Below are 19,917 nucleotides of genomic sequence, written 5' to 3'. Positions count from 1 at the left end.
TGGACTCTGAGGAGTTCTGACTCAACCAAAATAATAGTACAGCCAGGCTCCAGTCAGAGATAGTGAGTGAAGGTAGCACTAGAAATAACCATATGGTGAAAGGCAAGCACAAGAACATAAGCAACAGAAATCAAGGTTATTTGGCATCATCAGAAACTAGTTCTGCCATCATAGCAAGACCTGAATACCCAATGACACCAGAAAAGCAAGATTCAGGTTTAAAATCACTTCTCATGAGAGTGATAGAAGACTTTAAAAAGGCTATAAATAACTTCTTCAAAGAAATACAATAGAACACATGTAAACAGGTAGAAGCCCTTTAAAAAGAAATACAAAAATCCCTTAAAGAGTTACAAAAAACCACAACCAAACAGGTGAAGGAATTGAACAAAACTATTCAGAACATAAAAATGGAAGTAGAAACAATGAAGAAATCACAAAGGGAGACTACCCAGGAGATAGAAAATCTAGGAAAGAGATCAGAAGTCATGGATGCAAGCATCACCAACAAAATACAAGAGACAGAAGAAGAGTGTTGACAACCACACTGCCCCACGTTTTGGGGCTAAGTGCTCTGGTCAAGAAAGAGAGTGTGGAATGGAGGGGGAAGAGACACGAGGCATGGAGACAAGACAGGGTGTGATTCCAAGTCTCATTTTTCTGTTTATTGTCTCTCTTATTGTCTCCTCTCTCTTAGTGTCTCCTCTTATTGTCTCTCTCTTATTGTTTCTCTCCTTGCAAGAAAATCCTGGGTATTTATAAACACAAGCAGGGGAACACAGCTGAAGACACTTTACCATGTGCACCATGCAGCTAGGGTCACTAAACAGCAGAACAAGGTATGTGAGATAAGCAAGATATTTATCAGAGTGTGCTCAGCTGTTGTAGGCTGTTGAAAGCAAATCTCTTGTCAGGGTATATGGCTGCAAATTTGATAGCTGCTTTCTGCTAAAAGTCAGCTCCCAACAGAAGAGAATCTCAGGTGCAGAAGATACCATAGAAAACATTCCTACAACTGTCAAAGAAAATAGAAAATGCAAAAACTCCTTAGCCCCAAAACATCCAAAAATCCAGAACACAATGAAAGGACCAAACCTAAGGATAATAGGTATAGAAGAAAGCAAAAATTCCCAACTTAAAGGACCAGTAAATATCTTCAACAAAATTATAAAAGAAAACTTCCCTAACCTAAAGAAAGAGATGCCATGAACATACAAGAAGCCTACAGAACTCCAAATGAACTAGATCAGAAAAGAAATTCACCCCATGTCACATAATAATCAAAACTCCAAATGCACAAAACAAAGAAAGAATATTAAAAGCAGTAAGGGAAAAGGTCAAGTAACATATAAAGGCAGACCTATCGAAATTACAGTAGACTTCTCAACAGAGGCTATAAAAGCCAGAAGACCTGGGACATATGTCATACAGACCCTAAGAGAACACAAATGGCAGCCTAGGCTACTATACCCAGCAAAACTCTCAATTACCATACATGGAGAAACCAAGATATTCCATGACAAAACCAAATTTACACAGTATCTTTCCAAAATCCAGCCCTACAAAAAATAATCGAGGGAAACATGGAGGGAAATTTTACCCTAGAAAAAGCAAGAAAGTAATCTTCCAACAAACCAAAAGAAGATAGCCAGAGAAACATAACTCCACCACTAACAACAACAACAAAACCCAAACAAATCAAAAATACAAGGAAGCAACAATCACTTCTCCTTAATATCTCTTACCATCAATGGAATCATTTCCTCAGTAAAAAGACATACACTAATGGACTGGATACATAAACAGGACCCAACATTTTGCTGCATACAAGAAACACACCTCAGTGACAAAGACAGATACTACCTCAGAGTAAAAGGCTGGAAAACAATTTTCCAAGCAAACGGTCCTAAGAAACAAGCTGGAGTAGCCATTCTAATAGTGAATTAAATTGGACTTTCAACCAGAAGTTATCAAGAAATATAAGAATGGACACTTTATACTCATCAAAGGAAAAATCTACCAAGATAAAATCAATTCTGAACATCTATGCACCAAATTCAAGGTCACCTATATTCATAAAAGAAACTTTGCTAAAGCTCAAATCACACATTGCACCTCACACAATAACAGTGGGAGACTTCAACACCCCACTCTCAGCAATGGGGACAGATCACCATGGACTATGGCTGGTCTTCAATAATGATAAAATCAATGCAAAGCCCACATACACAAGGAATCTGAACAATGCTCTACTCAATGATAACTTGGTCAAGGAAGAAATAAACAATAAAAATAGACTTTTTAGATATGAATGAAAATTAGGACACATCATATCAAAATTTGTGGAACTCCATGAAAGAAGTACTAAGAGGAAAAATCATAGCTCTAAGTGCCCACAAAAAGAAAATGGAAAGAGCATACATTAATAACTTCACAGCACACCTGAAAGCTTTAGAACAAAAAGAAGTTAATATACTCAAGAGGAGTAGATGGCAGGAAATAATCCAACTCAGGGCTGAAATCAACCAAGTTGAAACGGAAAGAACTACACAAAATATCAACAAAACCAGGAGCTGGTTCTTTGAGAAAATCAATAAGATAGACAAACCCTTAGCCAGACTAACCAACCGGGACAGAAACAATACTCAAATTAATAAAATCAGAACTTTTTTCATGTTTTTTCCTTTTTTATTAGATATTTTATTTACACTTTAGATGCCATCCCCTTTCCCCATTCCCCCCCTTAGAAAACCCCTATCCCATGCCCCCTTTTCCTTTTTGCATTTATACATTTTTTTAAAATGTTAATCATAGGCTTTATAAGTTTGGTATTGCTCAATCAGAGGTGTAACCCACTACCCAACCTAGATATATCAACTATCTTTGACTGCTGGAGATACATGAACATCTGCCTCCCTGTCTCGCCCCGCCCCTTTCTCTCTTTCATCACCTACCTTCTCCTCTCCTTCTTCTTCTCCTCTTCTTACTCCTTCTCTTCCTCTCAGTACTCCTCCTACCTTAGCTCCTCCTAAATATCACCCTTCCTGTTAAAATGAAACTTTTCTCTCAAAATACAATTAGAGCATAATTATGCTGATTTGTACCAGTGAGGAACAAGATAGTCCTAATACCCAGTCTATCATTTTGTTGACTAACCAGCACCTCTGTCATCTATCCTAACTAAAACATTTAGTTCTGAACCTGGCTTTAGGATGAATGTCAGTTGACGACCATCCACTCAAATCTTTTCTCTTGAGATAAAAAATAGCCAGGATTGGCTATGAGGCTATAAGTTTTCAACCCCATCAGAGATTCAGAATGACTGAGTTAACTATAATTGTGGGAAGCACAAAGCATAGCTTCTAAAACTTAGCCAATTTATAGAGACCTCTGAACACCTGGACAGTCCCTCTACTTCAAAATGTTGGAGCATCTGTTCTTCCGCCTTCTGGCCCAGGATCATCTGACAGACCTTAGTGCTGCAGAATTATTAAGGGTTGATTACTCTGTCTAGGCAGATATAATCAGTCGACTATTCTGCAAGTGTGTCCTTTTCTGGATAGTAATTTGTCTGTAGAAGGAAAAAAATAAATGAAATAAAATAAAATCAGAACTGAAAAGGGAGACATAACAACAGAAACAGAAGAAATTAAAAAAAAATCGTCAGATCCTACTACAAAGGCCTATACTCAACAAAATTGGAAAATATGGATGAAATGGACAATTTTCTACATAGATACCAGGTACCAAAGTTAAACTAGGAGCAGATAAACCATCTAAACAGTTGCATAACCCCTAAAGAAATAGAAGCAGTCATTAAAAACCTCCCCACCAAAAAAAGTCCGGGGCCAGACGGTTTTAGTGCAGAATTCTATCAGACCTTCCATGCAGACCTAATATCAATTCTCTTCAAACTATTCCACAGAATAGAAACAGAAGGAACACTACCCAAATCATTCTATGAAGCTACAATTATGCTCATACCTAAGCCTCACTAAGACCCAACAAAGAAAGAGAACTACAGACCAATGTCTCTTATGAATATTGATGCAAAGATACTCAATAAAATTCTTGCAAACTGAATCCAACAACACATCAAAGCAACCATCCATCATGTTCAAGTAGGCTTTATCCCAAGAATTCAGGGATGGTTCACAATTCAGAAATCCATCAGTGTAATCCACTATATAAATAAACTCAAAGGAAAAAAACCACATGATCATCTCACTAGATACTGAGAAAACATTTGACAAAATTCAACATTCCTTCATGTTAAAAGTTTTGGAAAGATCAGGAATTCAAGGCCCAAACCTAAACACATAAAGCAAGCCTGTAGCCAACATCACAATAAATTGAGAGAAACTTGAAGCAATCCCACTAAGATCAGGGACCAGACAAGGCTGCTCACTCTCACCCTACCTATTCAATATAGTACTGGAAGTCCTAGCTAGAGCAATTAGACAACAAAAGGAAGTCAAAGGGATACAGACAGGAAAGGACGAAATCAAAATTTCACTATTTGCAGATGATATGATAGTATACTTAAGTGACCCTAAAACTTCCACGAGAGAACTCCTAAACCTGATAAACAACTTCAGTAAAGTGGCTGGATATAAAATCAACTCAAACACATCTCTAGCCTTCCTATACTCCAAAGATAAACAGGCTGAGAATCAAATTAGGAAAATAACACCATTCACAATAGTTACAAATAATATAAAATATCTTGGAGTGAATCTAACCAAGCAAGTGAAAGATCTGTATGACAAGAACTTCAAGTCTCTGAAGAAAGAAATAGAGGAAGATCTCAGAAGATGGAAAGATCTCCCATGCTTCTGGATGGCAGGATGAATTTAGTAAAAGTGGCCATCTTGCCAAAAGCAATCCATAGATTCAGTGCAATCCCCATCAAAATTCCAAATCAATTCTTCATAGAGATAGAAAGAGCAATTTGCAAATTTATGTGGAACAACAAAAAACCCAGGATAGCGAGAACTATTCTCAACAACAAAAGAATTTCTGGGGGAATCACCATCCCTGACATCAAACTATACTACAGGGCAATAGTAATAAAAACTGCATGGTATTGGTACAGAGACAGGCTGGAAGATCAATGGAATAGAATTGAAGTTTCAGAAATGAGCCCACATACCTATGGTCACTTGATCTTTGACAAAGGAGCTAAAACCATCCAGTGGAAAAAGTACAGCATTTTCAGCAAATGGTGCTGGTTCAACTGAAGGACAACATGTAGAAGGATGCAAATCAATCCATTCATATCTCCTTGTACAAAGCTCAAATCCAAGTGGATAAAAGACCTTCACTTAAAACCAGATACACTGAAACTAATAGAAGAGAAGGTGGGAAAGACCCTCGAATACCTAGGCACAGGGGAAAAGTTCCTGAACAGAACACCAATGGCTTATGCCCTAAGACCAAGAATTGACAAATGGGACCTCATAAAATTGCAAAGCTTCTCTAAGGCAAATTACGTTGTCAATAAGACAAAATGGCAACCAACAGATTGGGAAAAGATCTTTACCAATCCTACATCTGATAGAGGGCTAATATCCAAGATATACAAAGAACTCAAAAAATTATACTCCAGAGAACCATATAACCCTATTTAAAATGGGGTACAGAGTTAAACAAAGAATTCTCAACAGAGGAAACGTGAATGGCCAAGAAGCACATTAAGAAATGCTCAACATCCTGAGTCATTAGGGAAATGCAAATCAAAACAACCCTGAGATACCACCTCACACCAATCAGAATGGCTAAGATCAAAAGCTCAGGTGATAGTAGATGCTGGCGAGGATTCAGAGAAAGAGGAACACTTCTCCATTGTTGGTGAGATTTCAAGCTGGTACAACCACTCTGGAAATCAGTTTGGCGGTTCCTCAGAAAACTGGACATAGCATTACCTGAGGATCCAGCTATACCACTCCTGGGCATATACCCAAAAGATGCTCCAACATATAATAAGGACATATGCTCCACTATGTTCATAGCAGCCTTATTTATAATAGCCAGAAGCTGGAAAGAACCAAGATGTCCCTCAACAGTGGAATGGATACAAAAAATGTGGTACATCTAAACAATGGAGTATTACTCAGCTATTAAAATAATGAATTCGAGAAATTTTTAGGTAAATGGATGGATCTACAAATTACCATCCTGAGTGAGTTAACCCAATCACAAAAGAACACACATGGTATTTACTCACTGTTAAGTGGATGTTAGCCCAAAAGCTTGGAATAGCAAAGACTCAACCCACAGACCACATGAAGCTCATGAAGAAGGAAGACCAAGAGGGGTTGCCTCAGTTCTACTTAGAACGAATAACAAAAATACTCAAGGGAGCAAATATGGAAACAAAACATGGGATGAAAACTGAAGGAGGGGCCATCAGGAGACCATTCCACCTGGGTATCCATCCCATGTACAGTCACCTAAGCTAGACACTGATGTGGATGGCTGGAAGTGCATGCTGTCAGGAACATGATATAGCTGTCTCCTTAGAGGTCTGCCAAAGACTAACACATTCAGAGGACGATGCTCACAGCTAATCACTGATATGATCAAGGGTTTCCCAATGGAGAACTTAGAGAGAAGACTGAAGGAGCAGAAAGGGTTTGTGACCGCAGGAGGAAAGAACAATACCAAACAACCAAAGCCCCCCCCCCCCCAGGGTCTAAATCACCAGCCTGGGAGCACATAGGGAGGGACCTATGACTCCAGCGGTATATGTATGGAAGGATAGCCTTGTGGGGCATAAGTGGGAGAGGAGTTTCTTGGTCCCATAAAAAACGAACACAGAGTGTGTGGATGTGGGGGGGGATGTGAGGGTGGGGAGGGGGCACTGCCTTATGGAAGCATAAGGAGGGGGGATGGGATAAGAGGTTTCTGGGTGGTGGGAGGAAGTAGGGTAAGGGTATAAAATCTGAAAGGTAAATATAATACCCAATTTTTTTTAAAAAAAAAGATATAAAAAGGGGGGAAAAGGAAAAAAAGAGAAAAAATAAAGAAAAAAAGAAAGAAAAAACTAGATTTAATAACACAAAGGGAAGGATTTAGAAATTTAGGAGGCAGTTTATGTTAATGGAAACAGCATTATAGAAACTGGAAAATCACACCCTCATAGAAGCACAAGGAGGGGGGATGGGATAAGGGGTTCCTAGGTGGTGGGGGGAATGGGATAAGGGGATAAAATTTGAAATGTAAATAGTACAACCAATTTTAAAAAGGGAAAAAAGGAAAAGTTGTTAGAACCAACATCTTTTTAAAAATGTCAGCCCTCTAGGAAAAAAAATTTATTTTCTTGATACTAAAACTTGTTCTGAGAATTGTATATTGCAGAATACAATATACAATGTAGCTACTCATCAAGCATACTGAGCAGACCTGCCCAAACCTCCAATGTTCTGGAATTCCATCTGGATGCAGTGAAGACACAGCATCAGAGGCTTATCAATTTACTCTCCCCCCCCCCCACCACCACTCTTCTAATATCTCAACGCCCTTAATCAGCTTGAAGAAGTTAAAGTAGAGTCAGCGCCCCTATTCCCTGGGCTTGGGGACTAAGGTGGTTAATATTGGTCTGTCTTTCTAGGGAAAAGTAGTGGTTTTGTTGGAACAGGGAAGACTAGCTAGGACTTATTGCATAGCCATAAACTATTGGTAGAAATCTGTATAATTAATGTCAAGATGAAGGTATAATTTCTTATATGGTACAAAATTTACCTTGATTTCAAATTTATGGTTTACATTGGTACGAGATTCTTATTGATATAAAAGTGAGATGAATATTGATATTCTCATGGGCATTGTTCCTGTATAACACATTTAAGAATACAAGGCTTAGACCCAGTCCTTCTTTAACTTTTTTAACTGATTTGGGATGGTTAGCCTATGAGTTAAGGGACTATAGCAAATTCATGGCTTTGAGTTTATTGTTAGGGTGTTTTCCATATTTTATTTAGAAATAGCTGAGAGGAGTTAACAGACAACAGTCCAGGTTACCTTACATGGATAGTTGGTTTTCAAAACGTCAGAAGTCCATAGAACTGAAGTTACAAATATTTCTATATTAATGTTCATTTTGATTAGAGACCTGTCTGCTCCTGACAGCTTCCTGTAATGGATTCTAAGAAGAAATTGAGCATCCTTGGAGATACTCCACTTGTGAAGTGACAGCCACTAGGCAAGAATTGCCTCTTTCCATTTACAGACAAATTACTGTCCAGAAAAGGACACACTTGCAGAATAGTCAACTGATTATATCTGCCTAGACAGAGTAATCAGCCCTTAATAATCCTGCATCACTTAGGTCTGTCAGATGATTCTGGGCCAGAAGGCTGAAGATTTGATGCTCCAACATTCAGTAGTATAGGGGCTTTCCAGGTGTTCAGTGGTCTCTATAAATTAGCTAAGTATTAGAAGCTATGTTTAGTGCTTCCCATAATTTCAGTTAACTCAGAGTCACTCTGGATTTCTGAAGGGGTTGAAGACCTATTGTCTCATAGCCAAGCCTGGCTATTTATTTTGAGAGAAAAGATCTGAGTGGATGGTTTTCAGCCGACATTCATTTTAAAGCCAAGAAAAAAGCCAGGTTCAATCTAAGTGATTTAGTTAGGAGAGATAACAGAGGTTCTGGTTAGTCAACAAAATGATGGACTGGGTATTAGAACTATCTTGTAACTCACTGGTACAATTATGAATAAGTATGCTCTAATTGTATTTTGAGAAAAAAGTTTTATTTTAACAGGAAGGGTGATATGTAGGAGGAGCTAAGGGGGAAGGAGTACTGAGAGGAAGAGATGGATTAAGGAGAGGAGAAGATGAAAGAGAGGAGAAGCTAGGTGATGAGAGAGAAAAAGAGAGAGAACGAGAGGGGGCATGGAGGCAGATGTTCACGTGTCTCCACCAGTCAAAGATAGTTTATATATCTAGGTTGGGTATTGGGTTACACTTCTGATTGAGCATTACCAAACTTATAAAGCCTTTGACTAACATTAAAAAATTGTATAAAAGCAAAAAGGAAAAGGGGGCATGGGATAGGGGTTTTATAGGGAGGGGAAATGGGGAAAGGGGATGGCATCTGAAATGTAAATAAAATATATACAAAAAGGAAAAAAAAGAATTTAATGTGAATGAGGACACACCATACAAAAGCTCATGGGGCAGAATGAAAGCAGTGCTAAGAGGAAAACTCATAGCTCTAAGTGCCTACAAAAAGGAACTGAAGAGAGCACACTAGGAGCTTGACAGGTCACATGAAAGCTCTAGAAAAAAAATAAGCACATGCACCCAAGGAGTAGATGGCAGGAAACACTCAAACTCAGGGATGAAATCAACCAAGTGGAAACAAAAAGAACTATACAAAGTATCAACAAAACCAGGAGCTGGTTCTTTGAGAAAGTCAACAAGATAGATAAACCCTCAGCCAGACTAAGCAGAGGGTACAGAGACAGTATCCAAATTAATAAAATCAGAACTGAAAAGGGAGACATAACAACAGAAACTGACAAAATTAAAAAATCATCAGATCCTACTACAAAAGCCTATACTCAACACAACTGGAAAATCTGGATAAAATGGACAATTTTCTAGACAAATACCAGACACCAAAGTTAAATCAGGATCTGATAAACCATCTAAATAGTTCTATTACCCCCAAAGAAACAGCAGCAGTCATGAAAAGTCTCCAACCCAAGGGAAAAAAAAAGCCCAGCACCAGATGGTTTTAGTGCAGAATTATATCAGACCTTCAAGAAGACTTTATACCAATACCAATTCTCTACAAACTATTCCACAAAATAGAAACAGAAGGAACACTACCCAATTCTTTCTATGAAGCAAATTATGCTCATACCTAAACAACACAAACACCCAACAATGAAGAAGAATTTCAGACCAATCTCCCCTATGAATATCGATGCAAAAATACCCAATAAAATTGTCGCAAACTAAATCTAGGAACACATCAAACCATCACCCACCATGATCATGTAGGCTTTATCCCAGGAAAGCAGGGATGGTTCAATATTCAGAAATCCATCAACATAATCCACTATATAAACAAATTCCTTGGGGGGGAAACACATGATCATCTCACTAGATGCTGAGAAAGCATTTGAAAAATTCAACACCTCTTCATGGTAAAAGTCTTGGAAAGAACAGGAATCCAAGGCACATATGTACACATGGTAAAAGCAATATACAGCAAACCAGTAGCCAACATCAAACTAAATGCAGAGAAACTTGAAGCAATCCCACTAAAATCAGGGACTAGACAAGGCTGCCCACTCTCTCCCTATCTATTAAATATAGTACTCGAATTCCTTGCCAGAGCAATTAGACAAAAGGAGATCAAAGAGATCCAAATAGGAAAGAAAGAAGTAAAAATTTCACTATTTGCAGATATGATACTATACTTAACTGGTCCCAAAACTTCCACTAGAGAACTCCTAACCTTAATAAACAACTTCAGCAAAGTGGCTGGATATAAAAATCAACTCAAACAAATCATTAGCCTTACTTTACTTAAAGGATAAGCAGGCTGAGAAAGAAATCTGAGAAATGACACCCTTCACAATAGTCATAAATAATATAAAACACTTTGGTGTCAATCTAACCAAGCAAGCAACAGATCTGTATGACAAGAACTTCAAGTTCCTGAAAAAATCAAAGACCTCAGGAGATGGAAAGATCTCCCATGCTCATGGATTGGGAGGATTAATATAGTAAAAATGGCCATCATTCCAAGAGCAATCTACAGATTTACTGCAATCCCCATCATAATTCCAACTCAGTTCTTCACAGAGATAGAAAGAGCAATTCTCAAATTCACTTGGAATAGTAAAAAACCCAGGACAGTGAAAACTACTCTCAACAATAAAAGAACATCTGTGGGAATCACCATCCCTGACATCAAGCTGTACTAAAGAGCAGTAGTGATAAAAACTACATGGTATTGGTACAGAGATTAGGCAAAAAGATCAATGGAATAAAATTGAAGACCTAAAATGAACCCATGTACCTATACTCACTTGATCTTTAACAAAGGAGCTAAAACCATTCAGTGGAAAAAAGACAGCATTTTCAACAGGTGGTGCTAGTTCAACTGAAGGACAACATATAGAAAAATGCAAATTGATACATTCTTATCTCCTTGTACAAAACTCAAGTCCAAAGGGATCAAAGACTTCCATATAAAACTGGACACACTGAAACTAATAGAAGAAAAAGTGGGGAAAAACCTCGAACACATGGGCACAGAGGAAAAGTTCCTGAACGGGACACCAGTGGCTTATTTTCTAAGATCATGAATTGACAAATGGGACATCATAAAATTGCAAAGCTTCTGTCAATAGGACAAATTGGCCAACAACAGATTGGGAAAAGATCTTTACCAATCCTACATCAGATAGAGGGCTAATATCCAAAATTTACAAAGCACTCAAGAAATTAGACTCCAGGCAGTCAAAAAACCCTATTAAAAATGGGGTACAGAGTTAAATAAAGAATTCTCTACTGAGGAATATCAGATGGCTGTGAGGCACCTAAAGAAATGTTCAACATCCTTAGTCATCTGGGAAATGCAAATCAAAACAACCCTGAGATTCCACCTCATACCAATCAGAATGGCTAAGATCAAAAATTCAGATGACAGAAAATGCTGGCAAGGATGTGGAGAAAGAGGAACACTCCTCCATTGCTGGTTGGATTGTAAGCAGGTACAACCACTCTGGAAATCAATCTGGCGGTTCCTCAGAAAACTGGACATAGTATTACCTGTTGATCCAGCGATAACACTCCTTGACATATCCACAAAGATGCTAACATATATCAAGGACACATGCTCCTCTATGTTCATAGCAGCCTTACTTATAATAGTCAGAAGCTGGAAAGAACCCAGATGTCCTTCAAAAGAAGAATGGACACAGAAAACATGGTACATTTACACAATGGAGTATTACTCAGCTATTAAAACCAATAAATTAATGAAACTCTTAGGCAAATGGAAGGAACTAGAAAATATCATCCCAAGTGAGGTAACTCAGTCACAAAAGGACACACATGGTATGCATTCATTGATAAGTGGATATTAGCCCAAAATTTCATGATATCCAGGACATTACTCACAGACTACATGAAGCCCAAGGGGGGAAAAAAACCCAACATGTGGATGTTTCAGTTCTTTTTAGAAGGAGTAACAGAATACTCACAGGAGCAAATATGAGACAATGTGTGGGGCAGAAACTGGAGGACAGACCATCCAGAGACTGCCCACCTGGAAATCCCTCCCAGATGCAATCAGCATATGCATACACTGTTGTGGATGTCCAGAAATGCATGTTGACAGAAGCCTAATATACCTGTCTCCTTAGAGGCACTGCCAGAACCTGACATATACAGAGGCAGAGGCTCACAGCTAGCCATCAAACTCATCACAGGGTCCCCAGTAAGAGGGTTGACTGAAGGAACTGCAGGGTCTTCGGACCCCATGGGGAGACATATTTGGAAATTAGCTTCAGTTCAAGTATATTGTATTAGTCATGGCCCTGTAGAGAACTTACAGAATGAATTTCTGTATATCCATAGATAGAGGATATAAGAGAATGAATTATAGTCTAAGGTCCAGTTAATCCAACAATGGCTAAAGCCAATACTTACTTAGTCCACAAGGTTTGATGTCCCAGGTGTTCTTCAGTATATGCTGGAATTCTAAAGAAGCAGGCTCCAATGCCAGTGAAGAAATGGGCTTACTAGTAAGACGAGAGCAAACAGACAAAGAGAAAGAGCTTCCTTCTTCCATGTGCTTATATAGGCCTAGAGCAGAAGGTGTGGCTCTATTGCAGATGTGTCTTCTACTCTCAAAATCTGGATTAAAGGTGTGTGTTTTTCTGCCTCAAGAGTCAGATTAAATGTGTGTGTTTTTCTACCTAAATGTTGTGTATTTGAACTGGGTCTATCCCCATCTACTTAAGCAAAAAAAAGAAAAAAAAATTAAAAGTTATGCCTTCCTGCTTTGGATGTTACTTAATTCCAGACGTAGTCCAGATGGAAATAGGAATAGTCATCCCCAGTGTGCTTTGTATACTGTTGTCAATCTTTCATAAATCAAGGGATCATGTCAATCTCTGTACAGCTATTGTTTACCCTTGTGCTGGTCTTACATTAGTTCCTGCCATAAACACTATCAGGGAAAGGGTGTTTTCTTTAACTTTCCAGAAGTCAGAAAACTTGTCAGACTGTTCACAAAAAGGTGGGCAAGTGGAAGAGCTCCTGTATGGTGGGCAGGAAGCAGAGCCCCAACCGTCTGAATGTGGCTTTCTTCTTTCCTGTGTCTATTTGTCTGTGTTGGGTAGCAGTCCTGTTCCTTGTCTTTGGTTTCTGTTGTGAGGCAATTGCTAGCAGAAAATGACTATCATCTTTGCAGCCATCTTGAGCCATATATCCTGACAGGAGACTTGTTTTTCAACATCCTACAACAGCTGGGCACACTCTGATAAACATCTTGTTTATGCCACATATCTTGTTTTGCTGTTTAGCGACTCCAGGTGCAAGGCCCATGTGATATCCATGCCTGCAAGACACACCTGGTATCCAAGCCTACAATGCACGTGGAAAAGCATATAAATACACAAGATTTCCATTCAATAAAAGAGACTGAAGACTAGGGACTTGAACACACACCCTGTCTTGTCTCCATTCTTCATGTCTCTTGCCCCTCCATCCCCACTCTCTCTCTTGCTAGACCCTGATCTATGGACCAGAGCAGCAGCTCAGGCTGGGACACAGTGGCCCCCAAGCCAGGCAGTGTGAGCCTTAACATAGTGGCCTTCAAGCGTGAGGCAGAATGGTTTGCAACAGGTTTCCTTTTTGAATTTGTGAAGAATGTGATTGTTTTATGTTGACTTAGTTAGAGTTTGATGGCTGTGAAGAGAAATCACGACCAAAGCAACTCTTATACAAACATTTAGCTGGAGCTGGCTTGCCATTTTGGAGGTTCAGTCTAGTATCATCATGGTAAGAATCATGTCATCATGCAGGCAGGCTTGGTGCTGGAAGAGCCAACAGTTCTATATTTTGATCAAAAGGCAACAATAACCTAGAGGGGCAAGCCCAAGCTGCCCACTGCTGCTGTTTACTGGGTCTTGAAAATAACTCTTGGTTCTATTACATCTTTCACTGCCTATATTAGCTGGCTTAAAAATTGTTTTGTAAAATGACCTTGAAATTATAGTTCTGAATGCCCATTTCTCCTGAATGCTGAGGTTAAAGGCATGTAATACTAAGACTGGATCAAAACCTCTCTTTACATTTTTACAAGAGCTTTATAAATTTGGATTGTAGTTCATTCCAGATTTTGTCAAGTTGACAATTGAGAACAGTCCTCACTGCTGTCGGGCAGGCACCTTTGTTGCATATAATAGTTCTGGCCACTGGGGATTCAAGGATTCTGGGTATAGGGAGGTGACACATAGTAATGGGGATAGGTTAGAAGTATGATGGGGTTCACAGGAGGGAGGAGATTGCACCAGAATCTGCTTATTTTGTCTCCTTGGAATTTGGGGAGACAGTGAAAGCAGGTCACGCAAAAGGTTTGCAATAAAATTGAGGATTAGATTGGTAGTTGTGGTTCTACAGCAGCTTGAAGGATTGGGGAAGATCTACAGGTGTAGGAAGAGCTAAGGGGGAGGAGTAAAGAGAGGAAGAGGGGGAGGAAGGAGAGAAAGAGGAGAAGGAAGAGGAGGAGCTAGGAGAGACAGAGAACAAGAGAGGGAGACATGGAGGCTGATATTTGCTTGTCTGTAGCAGTCAAAGGTAGTTGGTATACCTAGGTTGGGTTTTGGGTTACACCTCTGATTGTAGGGGCACCTTGTTATTGATCATTACCAAATATATAAAGCCTTTGGATAATTTAAGCATTAGAGGCTCATCTTCTTACTGGGCCAGCATGGATGGTGGGAAGGTCTGGGCAATGCCCAGCCTTGTAGAGACAATGTGGAAGTTTGGCAGATCCATCTCCCATGCTGGCATCTTGTGGGAGGCAGGGCTGGTGTCTCTGGCTGGCTGTTTCTAGGTGTGGCACACACATGGCCTCTAGCCACGTGGTTGACCTGGGCAGAGCCTCCCCAGCTTAGACAGTTGGCTTTTCCAGCGGTCCCTTTTAAATAATTATTACAACATACAGACAATTTCTATTCTCCCCTGTCAGGATTTGTCCGTGAGGTATTACTGGGTGCATTCTGGAAATCAGTCTGGGGGTTCCTCAGAAAACTGGACATAGCATTACCTAATGACACAGCTACACCACTCCTGGTCATATACCCAGAAGGGGCTCCAACATGTAACAAGGACACATGTTCCCCTATGTTCATAGCAGCCTTATTTATAATAGCCAGAAGCTGGAAAGAACCTAGATGCCCTTCAACAGAGGAATAGATACAAAAAAATGTGGTACATTAACACAATGGATTATTACTCAGCTATGAAAAATAATGAATTCAAGAAATTCTTACGTAAATGGATGGAACTAGAAAATATCATCCTGAGTGAGTTAACCCAATCACAAAAGAACACACATGGCATTTACTCACTGATAAGCAGATATTAGCCCCAAAACTTGAAATAGACAAGATTCAACTCACAGACCACATGAAGCTCATGAAGAAGGAAGACCAAGTGTGGATGCCTTGGTCCTATTTAGAAGGAGTAACAAAATACTCAAGGGAGCAAATATGGAGACAAAGTGTGGGACAGACACTGAAGGAGGGGCTGTCTGGAGACCATTCCACCTGGGTATTTATTCCATGTGTAGTCATCAAAGGTAGACACTGATGGGGATGTTAGGAAGTGCCTGCTGACAGGAGCCTGATATAGCTGTCTCCTTAGAGATCTGCCAGAGTCTGACATATCCAGAGACAGATGCTCACAGCTAACCACTGATATGATCAAAGGGTTCCCAATGGAGAAGTCAGAGAGAAGACTGAAGGTGCTGAAATGGTTGGTGGCCCCATGAGGAGAACAACAATACCAACCAACCAGAGCTCCCCAGGGTCTTAACTACCAGCCTGGGAGCACATAGGGAGGGACCTATGACTCCATCTGTATATGTAGGGGAGGATGGCCTTGTTGGGCATAGGTGGGAGAGGAGAACCTTGGTCCCATGAATGCTGAATATGGAGTGTGGGGGAGAATTTGAGGGTGGGGAGATGGGAGTTGTGGGTAGGTGGAGGCACATCTTCATAGAAACAGGAGGAGGGGTAATGGGATAGAAGGTTCCTGAGTGTTGGGGGAAATGGGGTAAGGGGGGTAAAATCTGAATTGTAAATATAATAGCTAATAAAAAAAGAAAATGTATGATAATCTTGTTATAGATGTGACATTTTTATGTGTGCTGAAGCAAAGAGGAATTAAAGTGTTAAGTGTTAAAAAAGAACTTGATGAAGAGTCGCTGATGTTAATACTAGAAATAAGTCTGCAGGAGGGATCAAAAATCAGAGCCAATTGATTGATTTATCCTGAGGGATCAGCACATTGGGGTCAGACAAACCAGGGTGCTGGGAGTAGCTGAGCTGATTAAATCACTGCAGTTATTTCTGTGTCCTTTAAATTGTTTGTCTAAGACTTGAAGAACTGGAGACATGAGAGATGTAGGCAGAGTTTTCACCTCATTTTACATAAGGACAGTATTAATAGACCCTAATGTTTGATATCTCTTGAATATATGCTGCAGCTCTTAGAAAACAACAAAATCTCTCCCTTGTCAGGAAAGGCAGAAAAAGTATGGCAGTTCCAAGTCTGAAGAGGACAGAACTCACCAGTGGAGGATGCAGATTATGAGGCATTGATAAGCTGAATCCTGCCAATGAAAGAGATTGAATTGAGAACCATTTAGGATATTCCTTAAGTGGCTAGGAAAAAGGAAGTCTAAGGAGAATTTCCTGAGGGGAAGTACTAGACCATAAACCAAATTGGGAGGGGTCACCACAAGGTCTGTGGGTGTGATTGGAGTAACACACTAGAAAGAAGAAAGCTGTCTTAAGAGGGTTGGGGTTCTGCTTCCTGCCCACCATATAGGAGCTCTTCCACATGCCTTCCATTTTGTGAACACTCAGACTTCTGACAAGTTAAGGAAAATACCACTTCCCTGATCATGTTTATGTCAGGTATCCATGTAAGACCAGCAGATGGTTAAATAATAGCTGTTCAGATATTGACATGATCCCTTCATTTATAGAAGATTGACCCCAGTAAGGAAAGTACACTGGTGATGGCTATTCTTCCTCTCTGGACTACTTGTGAACTTAAGTAATGTACAAGACTGGAGAGCATGCCTTTTAAAATTATTCTTCTTAAGTTGAAGTAGATAGATCCAGTTCAAATACAGACTCTTTGAGTAGAAAAACACATACCTTTAATCAGATTCTTGAGGCAGGAAAATACACACCTTTAATCCAGATCTTGAGACTAGAAGACACACCCTTAACTTGGCCACAACTTCTGCCTTGGTCTATATAAGAATATAGAAGAAGGAAGCTTTGTGTGTTTGCCTATTTGCTCTCATCTTAGTAGCAAGTCCACTTCAACTTGGCATTAGAACCTACTTCTTCAGAATTACTCTATATACTGAAGAATCCTTGGTTCATCAGACCTCATGGTCTACTTGCTGGATTTAGCGATTATTATATTAGCTGGATCTCATCCTACAGGTTTTTCTCATACACCCACCTTCTCTTTATGTAGAGAAATTGATTGTGTACATTTTCTATAGGTCCCTGACTAATACAACAAACCTGTCCTGGCCAGAGCTACTGCTCCAGACCTTAGGTCAGGGTCTAGCAAGAGAGACAGTGGGGATGAAGGGGAAGAGACTTTAAGAATGGAGACAAGACAGAGGATCTGATCAAGTCTTGTTTATTGAAGGGAAATCTGGGTATTTATATGCTTTTGCCATGTGCTTTGTAGGCATGGATACCACGTGCACCTTGCAGGTGTGGATACTGTGTGCAACTTACAGGTGTGGATAGCATGGATAGCATGTGCACAGTGGGCCTTGCAGGTGTGGATAACATTTGCACCTTGTAGCTGGGGGCACTAAACAGCAAAACAAGATATGTGGGAAAAACAAGATATTTATCAGCTTGTGCTCAGCTGTTGTAGGCTGTTGAAAAACAAGTTTCTTCTCCAGGTATGTGGCTTCAGATGGCTGCAAAGATGATAGCAACTTTCTGCTAGAAGTTGGCTCCCAACACACACCTGAAATGAGAATGTACAAAATTTTCCAAACTCTTCTAATGTTGGGAAGAAGGGAGGGAGGGAAGGAGGCAGAGAGAGAGAGAGAGAGAGAGAGAGAGAGAGAGAGAGAGAGAGAGAGAGAGAGAGAGAGAGAGAGAGAGAGAGATTTACAGTGTCTATGGGTCTGTATTGTTTCCTGTTTCCTGTAAAACAAATATTGAAGCCTAGAGCAAAAATTGCATAGAAAAACAGCTCCATAGAATGGCCTGTTTAGGAGAAACTGAAACAAAAATCTAAGCAGTATCTATAATTGTATCCTACAGGGTGAAGTGTAAGTAACTTGTGCTTCCTCTCAGAGCAAATTTAACCTCAAAAATAACTCCAGCAGAAATTTCAGGGGATCTGGAAGACACAATATGGGGTTACACACATATCACTGTACAGAAATTCTGCTACGAGTGGACCATTATTAACTTTTCATTTTGCATGGCGGGAATTTAGATAAGGATTACAAGTCCAGTGTTCTCAATAGAGTACAAAGACAAAGTAGCATGGTGTTTGAGAGTACTCCCAAACAGGGTTGACAAAAAAAGAAAAGATTACTTGTCCGTTTACCTGGTGTTGCTCAGCTGTCCAGAGATCCCAGTTTGGGCAAAGTTCCAGTTGTGGATAATAAATGCCCAAGGAGAGAAATATCAGAGTATGAAGAGACCCACTGTGGTAAGCTTTCTGAAAAACCAACACTGGGGATTTCAAAAGTTCATCCTTTGAGATTTTCTCCTCTCTCATCGATATTGCCTTCTCCATGAAGATCAGCTCACCCTCTGCTGCAAGGTGAACATAGTAGAAGCCTTCTTCAGCATTCCTGGATAGAACATGACACCTGCAATCCAGGATCCAAGGCATGTGTTGACAGATGACCTAGGGGACCTGTGTGAGAATTCCCAGTTTACAGACTGCTGCATGTTGGTAGGTGGCCATGAATTTAGGGCTCACAAGGCCATCCTAGCTGCTTGCTCTCCAGTTTTCAGAGCCATGTTTGAACATGAAATGTAAGAGAGCACTAATGAACCACATTGAGATCTATGACCTGGATCCTTAAGTCTTCAAGGAGATGATGGGCTTCATCTACCCCAGGAAGGCACCTCACTTCCACAGCCACTCTATGGCCTTTGGTGTGCTGGCAGCTGCTGACAGGTATGGCCTAGAAGGCTTGAAGTTCATGTGTGAGGATGCACTCTGCAGGAACCTCTCTGTGGAGAATGCTGCACACACTCTCATCCTGGCTGACCTCATCTGCACAGAGCAGCTGAAGACTCAGGCCCTGGAGTTCATTTCACTTCATGCTTCTCACATCTCTGAGACTTTGGGGTAGAAATCAATGGTGGAGTCTTATTCTTACTTCATGGCTGAAGCATTCCACTTCATGATTTCTGCAGTGTTCTTTCTTGCAGCCTTCACACAAATGCCTAAAGTGAGTGGGCTTGTTAGCTATGACCTACACCTGTCTTCCAACAGCAACAACTAGCATTGTTGACAATGAATTCTGGTTAGAGTGCAATATTGCTGGCACATTTACAGTGAATTGGGAAAAGGCAGCATAGTGGCTCAGGATTAACAACACCTGTAATATGTTCAAATGATGGGTGGATGGAAAGCAACACTGGA

General features: G+C 40.1%; 1 pseudogene; it reads left to right on the top strand.

Moving 5' to 3' along the window:
- The first annotated feature begins 807 nt into the window (after positions 1–807).
- On the top strand, positions 808–19,777 carry LOC143433986 (TD and POZ domain-containing protein 5-like; annotated as a pseudogene).
- The last annotated feature ends 140 nt before the right edge of the window (positions 19,778–19,917 follow it).

The sequence above is a fragment of the Arvicanthis niloticus genome, unplaced genomic scaffold (assembly GCF_011762505.2).
Source record: "Arvicanthis niloticus isolate mArvNil1 unplaced genomic scaffold, mArvNil1.pat.X pat_scaffold_70_arrow_ctg1, whole genome shotgun sequence".
In the NCBI taxonomy this organism is placed as follows: Eukaryota; Metazoa; Chordata; class Mammalia; order Rodentia; family Muridae; genus Arvicanthis; species Arvicanthis niloticus.
Note: the sequence above shows the minus strand (reverse complement) of the source record. Positions and strands in the feature narration are given on the sequence as shown.